The sequence below is a fragment of the Idiotropiscis lumnitzeri genome, chromosome 11 (assembly GCF_059441095.1).
Source record: "Idiotropiscis lumnitzeri isolate Australia: NSW breed Sydney's pygmy pipehorse chromosome 11, RoL_Ilum_1.0, whole genome shotgun sequence".
Taxonomy (NCBI): domain Eukaryota; kingdom Metazoa; phylum Chordata; class Actinopteri; order Syngnathiformes; family Syngnathidae; genus Idiotropiscis; species Idiotropiscis lumnitzeri.
The window spans coordinates 15,984,057-15,997,918 of NC_142401.1; the positions used below are offsets into that span (position 1 = coordinate 15,984,057).

Consider the following 13,862-nt stretch of genomic DNA (forward strand, 5'->3'; position numbering starts at 1 on the left):
GCAATGGACTATAGGTAGGTGTACCAAATGAAGTGTCCAAAAATCACTAACACGTTTGTGCAATTGCTTCTTGTGATTTTATTTCTTGTGCATTGATAAAAGCTACACTAAACCTTGATTTTTCACGAACACGCACGCACTCACACATGCATACAGAAAGAGAACCGTGCGGCCATAAAAATGCATTGCGACGCCTGGAAGCAGAGCCAGAGGATGACGCCACGGGAGGCGTGCGCGCTACGTGAGACGCGCACGAACTGAAGCGTGCGTGTACGCGCGTGGAGAGGCAGAGAGGGAGAGAGAGAGAGAGAGGGAGAGAGAGAGAGAGAGAGAGAGAGAGAGAGAGAGAGAGAGCGAGAGAGAGAGAGAGAGAGAGAGCGCGAGGGAGAGAGAGAGAGCGAGATAGAGGGGGGGGGATTAAATGTTGGCTACGAGGGAACATGATCAATGCCACAGCTAGGCGGGAGGGTCACTCGATGGAAGAGAGGATGCACGCAGCTACGCACGCTACTTTGCCGGTCTACCACGCGTAAAAGCCACCAAGCGTCTCCACGCACGCACGCACGCTGACCTGACCGGACGTCCTCATGCAAAAGTCTCGTCACCTTTCTCGGTGAGTGTTCTCCTGTAATTAAGTAAAAACAAATGTAGTAAGTTTGTTGAGGATCCGAACGGTTGTGGGATGGTGTTCACCAAATTGGCTTGGAGCGTTTGTGGAGTCAATAATGCTGTCTAGTGGGTGAGGATTTTGTCCCCCTCCCCTAAATGTGCATTGATTAATCACCACTGTGCATGTGGGATAGACTCACACTGGGAGCACTGGGATGAAGATAAAAAGCTGCACATGCATGCACACGCAGAGTACAACAGTGACAGGTGAACATCTGCTGCACATGTGCACGTGTATTGTCCATTTCGAAGGGATTTGTACCCCTTGAAACTCCTTTCTCTTCCTGCATGCGCGTGGTCACTCCTGGGCTGTCCTTATCTGGACGGCCAGTTGGAGCCGCTTCTATTCTTGCTCTTCTTCTTCTTGTTCTTCCTCCGAGACCTGTCCAGTGGGGCGCGAGCCTGTGCTGGAGAGGAGGCGAGCATTGGAGCCAAGTCGTCAGATTCAGCAGCAAAGGCAGCAGCCTGCACTTTTATCAGTCGCCTGCTAATTTTAGAATTCAAATGAGTGGGAATGTCAATGGGAGCTGAAGTTGGCTTTGGGATGAGCTGTTCATCTGCGGGGTTGTAGGCTAGATTTACGCTGCAGGTCCCAGTGCCTGTACGATGTAATGCCTGTAGTAGATTTGTTAGAGAGGCTATTATCAAGTGGCACATAATCAATATGACTGCTTATACAATGAGGGAAAATGTGAAACAACCAACAAGCACAGATATCTGATACATATCTAATTTTGATCCATATTTCGGTGAGGATATCATTTCGACTCAAAAAGTCATCAATTGAAAATAATTAGGTCATTTTAAAGAAATGAAAGTGGTAATTTTTACAAGAGGATAAAAAAATAGGATTAAAAGAATTTTTAAAGCAAACAACTCGTAATCTAACAGTCAATTCACATTTTTTTTTCAATATTTCTTTTGGCAAAAGTAAGGAGTTTTACTGTTTCTTCCCCCTTTTGGCGGAGGAGAAGAAGATGTTTGATTCCATGCAGATTTTTTTTACTCTCTCTGCTACTGCGACGCATATCCCATTTGTGCCACTTGAGAGAGAAACATCGGAATTGCGTCACTTGAAGCATTTAGAGTAAATCCAGCCCTTACTAATGCTAAGTCACTAGACAGGAATACATTATATAATTTCTCATCTTGATTCAGCATTGGTATTGAACTGAAGTGGAAATCACCCATCAGTTTGCAAAGAGCGCTTTCCAAAGACGGTAACTGGTTGTGCATATAAATGCACAGCATCCAATCAAGATCAAAGCTTGTGCGGTCAAACGAAGCATAAAAAAAGCTTTTGTTGGATTGTTTAAGGTTAAGCTTTTTATTTTAGAGTCATTTCTTCTCAAATTTTTTTTGGTGATTCCGAGCACACTGTCTCCTGGTGAGAGTGCATGACTTTTTCCTCCTGACCCCGGAGGTGATGCCAGACGACTTGTGTGTGGGTGAAGTCATTGAAACCATCTATTTGTGCCATCCCCAACCGGTGAAGACTTTCTCTCAACTGCCCGTTAGGAAGGTCGGGAAACAAAACCAATATCTGGAAAACCACTGATTACGCTGGGGGTCAATCAGTGGCATTGATGCAAGAGTCATTCAAATACAAGGATGGGTGAGGAGGGGAGGGGGTTTGGGTTGTCTGTGTGTGTGTGGGGTGATGTGGGTCAGCAGCACAGGCGAGTGCATTCGTGCATCAGGCGAATTAGTGTATGTAACACAATTATACGGCGTGTGAGTGCACAGTGGCGGCTACTTCTACTCGACTCAAACCCAGAGACCCCCGCCTGCTACCACTCCACGCTCGTGCCTCCAGAGCATCCACACCTCCCCCAAACTGTGAGCCCGTTGCCCACCGAGAGGCTGATTAAACACGACCGTTAGGAGGCTCCAGCCCAGTGAGGAGGAGGAGGAGGAGGAAGAGTGTTGGCGTATAAGCGTAACATTACGTACGCCTGCCTAATTTCATAGCACAAAATACAGGAGATTGACCTGTTAACAAAAGTTGGAAGGCGGGGTGGTAGGGGAGTGGGGTATGTTCGTGGGATGACGTTTTTTAACAGACAGGACTGTACCATTTACCATTTGTATTCCGGGCTGGAGAGGCTCCATTGAAGTAAACTAAACTGATTTTTTTAACATCTCAACCGAATTTTAAAATGTAAAACAACACAAACATTTGAAGGAAAAAAATGCTGTGTGATCTGACTGCCCTTCGAGTGTGAGTTGTGTGAGATGCACCCAAACAGCACACCACGCAGAAAAATATCACCACCAACAATTGTGAGTCTCTTCCTAAAAACGATGTCTGTTGCAGTACCACGACTGACCTGTTGGAGGCGACTGGGAGCCACAGCCCATTCAATCTGTAGGAAAATACAAAGAAGAAAGAGTAGTAACTTGGCCAAGATTTGTAAACTTCGCGAAAAAGAATGGGCAAAAAAAACCTACAACACAAGATGATCGCTTACGATAATCATGACATCTGATTCTTAGGCCTAAGATCAATTAGATCCGAAAATGGGATTCTCAAAATTGGCCCAATTCTTGGTATGCAAATTACTTGCACATTTTGAAATGCAAAATATATTTTTTTAATGTAATTACTCTATTAATTAAGATGGGATAATTGGTAGAAAATTAGATTCTGTAAATACTCAAAAGCTGCAGTCCTGCAATTAAAAATTCTTAGTGTCAATAAACTAATTAGTAACTTTCTAAAGGTAACCGTGTTGTATTGTATGTGACCAGTGGATGTGGGTTTCTGACGCCGCGGGAGATCACACATGCAGGCAGACGCGCGTGGAAAGGAGGGGAACAAAAGATGTTGACAATAAATGTGAGCAGAGGAGCCAGGTTGAGAGGTGGAGAAAAATGAGAGAGAGGAGGGAATGAGAGGAAGGCGATGTGTGGAAAACGTGCGGCTCACCTGCCAGATGGCCGCTCGGGGATGCTCAGCATGCAACCAGAAGTGCACTCTGGCAAAACGTCGTTGTCAAACACAGAATCCAAATTGTCGCGTATTGTTCAGATAATCAGCACAGGAACTTTAGCTGGAAAACAAGCAACATATGATCATAGAGACAAAACAACAAACAAAGCACAATGACCTGGCTAATTCCTGGAGTGGCTCCCCTGGGCTGTTGGGATGGTGGCACACTTCTTCAGAATCCTTTTTTTTTTGCTTTTTAAAAATATATTTCACACTTGCCTCGAGTTCATCCCTCGGCGAACGTTTCAACTTCATACAGCACAACGAGCAAAAGCGAATAACAGATGCCCGACATTCAAATTCAAGTCTTTAATTAAAAAGTGATGTTTTTGGATATTAAAGGCTTGCAAATGTTGATGGTGGGTAGTTTTCGCGAGCTTTTCATGGAACTCTATGGAAATTAACTGTCCTTCAGTTGACTTCTTTGAATCAACTGGCTCAGAAGCACCACTGGGTGATTACATCATAACAATAATAATCATGATAACATCATCTTGCGTTTCCCGCTGTCCCGTGGCCATTGAGACTTGACATCTGGTGAATGCTGCAGCCACTTTAATCAACCGTTTCGTCACTGACAAGTTTTCATGACAATTTAGCAGGATTTACCTGAAAAATCGTGTTAACAATTATTCTGAACATGAACATAAAGAACCAGACTCTCTAAACCATGTTGGAACAATGTCTTTTTTTAAGGACTTATACCCAACAAGGCCACATTCCTCTAAAATAGTCTGGTTCACTCATTGAATAAGTCATTCAAGCACTGCCCCCGACAATTTAAAATGACTCTCCATTGTCTTCATAAAATATCTGTGACATGGTTTTATGAAAATACCCCAATGATCATCATATGTGCTGGAGAAGAGCCCAAAATATAGGAAAAAGTGAGTGCCCTTAAACACTATGAAAGAATTTTCATCTGTGGATGCAGCACTTCATACACTACACAGGGTGAATATGGTGCATGGACACATCACCAAAGATAAAAAGCCCTCATCGCTGTGTCCATTCCAATGATCATGTATCAGAAGCTAACGCTAATATCTGCATCCAGCAAAACTCAATGCAGCTCTGCTTACCTTTTGGCATGGACATGATATCAAGGGAAGTCTGGGGGATGATAGTGCATCTCCATGATAGTATTTTAGGCAGTCTAGTTTGACCATTGCTTGAAAAAGACTCTAAATCTCAAACCAACCAAGCTGATCTTGTAATGGGTGGAGAAACTCATGTTGGTGTTTATTATGTAAATTAGCTGAATTGAGACATCACAAATTAGTTAAAACTCAGAAAGTCTCACTCACAAACACATTTTCAGAAATAGGTAGATGAAATAAGTCGTTGCTTATTTACTTTCACACTTAATGGGTGTATAGGCACTCTAGACAAAACTATTGATATATTAGCAATCAAAAAGTCGATTTCCCAGGATATGGCTCCTTTTAATGATGCTTATCTTCAGTCCAGCGAAGCTGTGCAACACTGCACGAGGTCTAGAGGAGATGAAGGAGCTTTTTGTTAGATCAAGAGGCTTACAAACTTTCAACCTTCTGAATTATTAATCCACCTTAAATTCAATGAAACGTTCAAAAGACAGCCTTGTAGCCAGCCAAATAAAAGTGACTTTATGAATGAGTCTAGTTTCCTTCATTGTCTTCACGTGGTTACAATTAAAAGACACTCTGACATTGGGGTCGAAATCAATCAAAGATAGCTATTCTATAAATTGAAACAGAAACATCTTTGTGTGTAAACATGACAAATACGCAACATCACCATTCGACTTTAGGGCTCTTCACTTAGGAGGACATTGTATTTGGTTGAAATAAATAACAAGTAGTGAGTGGATCAATCCGACCACAAGGCCTTTGATAATTATGCACGAGGCAGGGTATGAAACCAATTAGAAAGTGTGTTCTGGAAAAGGTTGAACGTAAATTAAAAATAAGCGTGCCAGGACAGCAAGGCAGCCATGAGCCATGTCTCTTGGCAATAAAAATAGAAATGAAATAAAAATCTTATCTGAAAACATCTTTTGAATATGTCTTTGCACGTACTCAGTGATCAAGGATAAGTCCATTCAGATACTTGAAAATAAAAAGGGAAGGCAATTGAACAACTTGGATGGCAATGTAGGGGTGACAAGTCACGTGAGTAGCTGGGTTCTCTCGCCCGAAATTAGCTGGGATTGGCTACAGCTCACCTGGGACCCTAATTAACTCCCGGAAATTGGTGTAGTGGTATGTTTTTAAATATTTTGACGGTTTAGATAGATCGTTAATAATTCAACTTCTGAACCATTGATCTGATTTGGACCCATTTTCAAATCTTTGCCTTTCAGTTCAATATTGTCTTTGGCACTCTAAGATAACTCCAGCCTTAATGGTCCGATCAATGAGGGTGTCTTTATAGGGTTATCTTAATACATTCAGTCTCATCCAAAAATCAATGGCCCACATTCATAATGCAAATCATCAAAGATTACAGAGAGGTCCCTGACAGCTGACCACAATAGATTGTCGCTTTCCTCATTAGTGGCCAATCTGGTCAGGACGTCTGCTCCCAGAAGACCTGAGCACTCTCACCTTGGGAGAGCTTGTAGTGAAACGTTTTATTAATTCAGTCCAACAAATGTTGCTGATTTTGAACACCTGTGCTTTGTATTGCTTGCAGTTTGACACTGTTGCTTAGTATCTTCAACTTCACAGCATTTCTGAGCACTGCAGAGACTTAAAAAAAAGAGACGAGTTCAGGAGTGGAATTAGGGACAATCCGGGTTGAGGCGAAATGGCCAGAGTGACTGTTGGGGAAGATAATCCGGGTTGTTCGGCATATTTGCACAGCCTTTGGATGAATGGCCGATGCGATGGCGTTTGCAGTGCGGATTAAATGTTAAAAATGGTTTGAGGAATGGCAGATGATTAGTGAGATTGAGAGTGGGCTCCCTATTTGGCAAGCAGGAATTCACCATCACTGTTCTTATCTAATAATGTAATAACGGGTGGCTTGATAACATCATTCATTCCCAAAGTATTGTGATACTATCAGCAAATTGGGAACATATTGTGATATTGCGATGGCAAAGTGTATCATTATCATCATATAATATCATTATGGTTGAGAACGTATTGTGACACTATCGGTATCACTGGCAAAGTGTTCAGTATCATTGTCAAAATATCTGGCATACTACTATCAGTGTTATTGTCAAAGTATCAGCAGTACAGTCATTATCATGTTGCTGTCAGTATCGTTCATCATAATGAAAGTTTGGAATGTGTTGTGATCCTACCAGCATCCTTGGTTACGTATTGTGATAATATGAACATTGTTAGTATCATGGTATAGCATCAGTTTCAATGGAACGTATTATGATACTATCAGTATCGTAGCAAAGTATCACGCTATCAGAATCATAGGAGAACGTAATTGCGAAACTCAGTATTTTTGTAAAAATATGTCGATATTGTAATAATAATATCGGTATCATTGGAAAATAATTACGATAACACTTGGCAAGGTATCGCGATACTGTAAGTGTTGTTGGCAGAGTGTAGTGTCACTGTCAGTATTATTGGGAAGTATCCAAAAGTATCCTGGTAGTATTTATATCTACTATTAGTATTTCTGCAACGTTTCATAGTGATTCGTCAGCAGCCGAGTTAGCAGCTGTTCCTTTTGTATTATAATTTCTATGATCATGACGACTGGTGCCAGCCATTTCCAAGCTTGGCATTATTGGCCGTGCCAAGACATACGGGCCAAGGGGGGCAAAAGTGAGGACACACTCAGGAGCTTCCTCAGAAAAAGATCTTTGATTATGCTTGCGTGCGGCGGCGCGGGATTTATGGATTTATGGACATATGCGCATCGCGGCTTCACGGGGATGCACGACAGCGCAGAGTTTGATTATTTTTCCTCGCTGGGGTGCAGTCGCTGCCAAACGTAATGGATTTCCCCCCGGCAGGTCCCAATGATTTATGCATGCAAAGGCAACGTGGCCCAGCAAGCTCGTAACCGAATCAGTCTGGGTGGAAATGTATCGTTGTTCAACACGAGAGCAGACTGTCAACGCGTAGAAAAAAAAAATGTTGGGAATCTCAAAGCTGCAGCCTGAGTAGCGGGCTGGGCCTAATAAAAATGGCTATTATGGAATTGTATGAGTACAACGGACTGCTGCCGTAGTGCTCGTCTTCAGACTGGAGAGCAAGATCACGTTTCAGATCATCCTCAGCTTAAGATAAGGTTCTATTCTTACAGCAGCAACGTAACCTGAATTTACATGTCAGTCTTGAACATGGCGCAGTGTTTGGTTTTATTTAGTTTTACTGTCATCATGTGTTATACTCGTTTAAAAAAATGGTCGAATGTGCCCTAAGTCTGATTGGCGACCAGTCCTGGGTGTGGTTTGTATTTCGCCTGATGTCAAATGTGACAGGCTCCGACTCACAAATAACTCTAATGAGGATAAGCAGTACAAAATGGATGGGTGGAAGAAACTCAAAGCCAGAGCCTGAGCCAAATAAAACTGTTAATAGCAAGTTGTCACTTCAAAAGACTTATGCTGTCGTGCTCATCTTCAGGCTGGAGTGAGAGAGTTCACATTTCAAACCGTCGTCGCGTATTCGCTGCAGCCGGTTTGTCCGCAGTTCCCTTTGTGGCGGAGAATCCACGGCTCACCCCTGCCACTCTCGTTCGTGCACTTAAGAAACATTAAAGATGAGGCATGCTGGGTAGCTGATGCAGCAGGTGATGCATCACCGCGACCACAAACGCACTCCCTCCCCGTCCTTCTTCTTTGCTGAATTATAGAAGAGCCTCGTTGGGGTTTTCATCACAGAACTGGAGGTCACTTTGACTTTCCATCCTGTCGCTCATCGCCTATGCAACGCGAGCGAGAGGAGCCCGCTTGAGGTCACCATTAACCGGCGAGGACCGACAATGAGATTTATGGGTGAGCGGAGACAGAGCCAGGAAAGAGGGATGGGAGGAGCACGGCCATGCATGGCTTAATCCAACTGTGGCTGCCGTGCCCTTCATCTGGCCGCCTTTTCCTAACAGCAATTTCAGATACGGTCCTGCATCTGCATGTATAATGCATGCGGGCGCAGATAATGGCATGCGATGCTGGGGGGTAGGAGTTGGGAGGGGTGGCGTGGTTTACCGCCTCTGTTGTGGCGATGTGTCGGAATTGTCCCCCTGTGTCACATTTTCCTCGGCCCGGCTCCCTTCGAGCCTTCTCTGCTTATTAGAAGCCGAGCGCGTTGCCATGACATAGTGCCATTTTACCGCTCCCGTCAGACATTGGCTGCTGCTCTAGCATTGAGATTAGTAGTGAGGGCCTGGGGGAGTCCTGAAGCTCACACAGACTGCGCTGACCAATAAAAAGCTGCCGCTGGGGGCTGAAAAGGCAATCACGGCTTTTATTTGTCGGAGAAGAGGAAAAAGAAAATAAAATGACTGCGGCACATCGAGGCGTGCAAAGCTATAAGGCAATGACCGACGTTACATCCGATTGCATTTTTTTGTCATTAATCTGTTGCTGTTGGGTGTTTGGGTGAGGTATGCTGCTTTCTGGAGCCAAATTATGTGCGCACACACACACACGCGCACACATACACGCACACTGACACATGCCACATTATCAGTCATGGGCACAACCATAAAAATCTGAGTACACACATACGGACACTTTCTCCTCCCCTTTCATTGAAAGTCCATTATTGCACGTAAGTTAAATAAAAATTGTACCGAAAAATGCCTGAAAGCAGTTCTAAGAGAAAAAATCCAAATATTCTGTACATAAAAGTTAAACACAGCTAAACTGCACTTAACAAATGTACTGGACAGGACAAAAAAAAACAACAACAACATTTAAGCCACGTTACTATTATGCGCAATCAGAATATTTAATTCAGTGATTCTTTGGTGTACTTTATAGTGAACCTACAACAGTGGTGCAACTCGAACTGACAAGCCGTCTAAATTCTGATCTAAGTCAGCAAAGACCTGATTATTGGCTGTCTAAAAGATTATCCTGTGGTGTGGTGGGTGTTAAAAAGGACTTTTCCTGCCCGATCTGCTGAGTCGACCAACGTAAATGTGAAACCTGTGCACTCACTATTTACCGAGTGGGGAAGTGCAAAATCGCTGGATTTGTCACTACACAGGAATTCCTGACCAATCCAAACTCCACAAGAGTTTTATATTCTTTATATCAATAAAACCCTGAAATACCGCTCCCACATTTTTAAACGCATTTCAAAATGTCAAAACACACTGTAAATGTATTAGAATATAAACTGAAGAAAATACTGCATGTATACCATCGATGAGATCATTACGTCATTGTGCGTGATGTCATTTGACGCCTGATCTACTACTGAATAGGGATGTAACGATATCCAAATATTGCGATACATTATTATCACGATATTAACCTCACAAAACAATAATTATCACAATAGTGTGTGGAGGTTAGTGATATGAAAAAAATCGCGATACTGAAGAAAACTTTTAATATTGTAAAAAAAAAAAAAAAAAAAAAAAGCTCATACTATTGAAAAAGAAAAAGTACATAATAACAGCAGTGACAAAGAAATAGACTTGGCCAGTCCTGTGTTCCTAATAGCTCAGCGGCGCAAAGTATCATCTATGTAGTATATATAGTCGATATAGTTCAAAATGCTGCGCTTGGTTGTAAATTTCACTTTTTGCTTTAATTGAAATGTAATGTGTTTTGACGGAGATATGCGTTTTTTAACATCATGACATGATGACAATGATATTGTGGTGTTTGTGTGTGTTTAGTATCGCGATATCATTACTTCACTACTGCTGAATGATGAAGTACACTAAGAGAGAAACCTTTGTAGTCATGGGTGTGTTTTTTTCAGTCGGCATTTAAAGTTCCCTTCTTCATATTCTTTACTGCCATTTTGAAATTTTGGAGTCACGTTGCTATTGTGTAATTACGCCAGCATTTATGTCGGAATTCATTACGCATGTACAGAGCCTTGAAATGTTTAATAGAAAAATCCATTTTGTAATTAAAGTGTGATATAACAGGGGATTTCTATAGGTGAATATATATAAATATATATGAATATATTTTTTAAATTTATTTATTTATTTATTTATTTGATTTTTATTATTATTATTTTTTTCAACCACAATATTATTCAATTGCTCCGGCCTGAGTTTACTTGGCTGTCTACTTGTTGCTAGGGAGAATTCTTGGTGCCAGCAAAACATTTGTATATACTCGCCATGCCCACTGGGCCGTTTGATTGACAAGCTAGGGGCTGCCGGCACAGCAAGCCGACAGGAACAAGAACAAGGCATACAGACAGATTCATACGACACGACAGGAATTAATGAGGATTAAGAGACACGTGTTTTCATACACTGTTAATTTCACAATTGAATCACCGCTCTGTATTAAATATAAATTTAACACCCTGCTGCCCTCAATGCAGACTGAATGCTGATATAATGAAATGAACTAAAGGCCAAATGTCATGAATTTCATTGTGTGGCAACAGTGCATATAACCTGTGGGGGTGTCTGCAGCGTGAGCATTCATACTACACATTATGTCCCATGAGGCTCGTGCGTGTGCGTGTTTGTGTGTGTGTCTGTGCACACGTGTGTGTGTGGCCCTGGGCTGCAGCCATGGCGATAAAACGGCGTGGACTGCTCATCACAAAAACGACACTTTTCCTAATAGACCCGCCTCTCTCGCATTGATCCAATATGACATTTGCTCCAAAAGTCAGCGTTCATAAAGACGCTGTTTCTGCGCCCTAATTTTCCCGACGTCGGCATGGGAAGGTACCAGCCCATGCAGTTCTTCCACTACGCCCGCCTTGGCCACGTTTGACCTACTTCTGTCTCCGTAACATTGTAAACAGACCCACTAATTGACTTCATTTATTCATTTGGAAGTCAAGTTGTGTTGCGGCTGGCGGCATCCCAGCTCATTCATGTGTAACGTGTACAACCGCTACGTCACGCACACACACACACACATGCACACCCCCACACACGCACACACACGCATCACATGTTGATGTACAGCAAAACCCGGCAGAAATAATCCATAATGCAGCCCAGCCTGGGCTATGCCCGAGTTTTGTAAGACCCACTTTGCAAAGGCAACCCCTCCATTTCCACTTAAAGTTGATATAATGTGCATTATTCATAATTTTAGTTTTAAGTTCGCAGGTGTCCTGATAACGCGACGTAGTAATGTCAGATGTCTGGGGGACGTGTTCGTCCAATTCAACATGTAGAATCGGGTCAAGCCGTTGAGACAAATGATCACTCTGATTGGTTGTCAACTGGCAAACAGTGCCCTGGACAAGAACTTATGCTCATTTTCACATCTCTATGGATGGACAGAAGAGCGCGAAAACAAAGTAATCACTCTCATACACAAAAGACCGCCGTTGTTCGACATCACCGTCAAAGGCTACGCTGTCGATGCCATGGAAGGATACTACTTCTCACGCATGTGCAGATGGTCCGGAGTAGTTGGCGTCTTCGTCGGCTTTTGTGGTGTGTTCTTCTGTCATTTTCCGGAGCTACTGCAGACATTTCCGATAAACATAACAGTACTGGACTCGCTGATAAAAGGCCAACTCAACGTAAAAATGCATTCTTTGCAAGAATATGTTGGATGTACCCACTAGTTTAAACACCTTATCTTGATTAATCTTGCATTTGTGGGAAGAGACTTAAACAGATCAATCCTTCTCATGGGAGCAGCTATTTCAACTAATACCGCCCTCTGTTGGTGAGTGAAAATGACATCATAACTCTGTTTGGGCTTGCACCTGGGGGGGATACGGTTGTTTCTGAATGATGGTGCCGCTACAAAATAAACTTTCAAACAGTGCTGTTTGTAGTCCCTTGAAAGTGACTTTGGAGCTTCACCCTGCCTAGCTTGGAGAAGTATGTGTGCCACATACACACAGTGAAGAGTGTGATGTGCCGCCTCCACAAATGAAAATGCTGTCATTGTCTTGTCGGATGCTCACATTGGGCCCTGTATAAAATGCTGGTTTTCCTATTCAGTCCCACAGTTCCACAATTGGTCGCCATGGTAATGAAATCCTTAATTGCCATTAGCCTAGCAGTTTGAGAGGCAGGGTATATAATTGCTCACGGTAATGAGACAAACAGATATTTTTTCATGAAGTGCTACAATTCTTCAATTCCTTGGGCTATTTTGCCAAAAGCGCATCATATGCATGTTATTATCAACACTCGGGAACCAAATTATGAAAAATGTGCATCATGTCGCCTTTAAAATACATTACAATGCACAACTGTGCTTTCAATTGTCTTAAAAAGTACACAGCGGCTCTACTAATGTTAGCGTTCTTCACCTGCTGGTTAATAAAATCTAATCATGACTTATGAGTTTTTGTCTTGTGTGCTCACTGTGGCAGAGAAGTGAGAGGCGAGAGGATAACTCGGCACACAGCGAGACCTTTCGTTGGCGGTCCATCTTGAAAAGTTAAAAACAAGCACTGCTGCGAGCGAAAAGTGGCTGTTTTGTGCCCGGCCGCCTTGTAATCATGAGGCCAGAAGTTGTTGTGACGGTTGTAGTCTTCTCACTTTTCCGCCCCCTTGGTCTTATGTTGTTATTGCTTCTCGCGGCCTCATAAATCCAGGCCATGCGGAACAGCAGTGACAAAAAAAAAAGAAAAAAAGTTATTTTATCACCTCTGACGTCTGTGACAATGACTCCCATTGTTGACTAAGTGTGAATGCTGAGCTGTAGCTTCTGACCTTTCGGAAAAACAAGCATGCAAGTATGCCCACTGTGTTCACCATCTCACTCCAATTTGTTTGAGTTAAAGTGTTGATTTAACTCATTTGCAGACTTGTATGATGGTTAATGCTCTAAAAAGTAACATATATTATTGCAGAGTTCGAGATTTTGAACAGATTATTATATTCATGCATACATGCATTTTCTGTGGGAGGTATCCAGGCTCGTCTACCCATAGCCACAGCCTTCATGTGACTGATCCCCACATGCATTTGTTTATGCCGCCATGCTGGCAGGATAATTGTGATATTGGCAGGCGATTGGGTTTACAATGGAGAGCAGTGACAAAATTAGCGATTATCAGTCAACATTTCATCCAAGTGAATTCATATCTCACATTGATGAAAAGAACACAAT

At 42.6% G+C, this 13,862-nt stretch overlaps 1 protein-coding gene across 1 annotated transcript in view; it reads left to right on the top strand.

The window, feature by feature from the left end:
- The first annotated feature begins 436 nt into the window (after positions 1-436).
- The window catches only part of LOC148327688 (plexin-A2-like), a 117,233-nt gene continuing 103,807 nt past the window's right edge, over positions 437-13,862 (top strand). The window contains exon 1 of the mRNA XM_088308482.1: positions 437-613. The gene's annotated coding sequence lies outside the window, so the exon portion shown is untranslated. The remainder of the gene's footprint in view (positions 614-13,862) is intronic.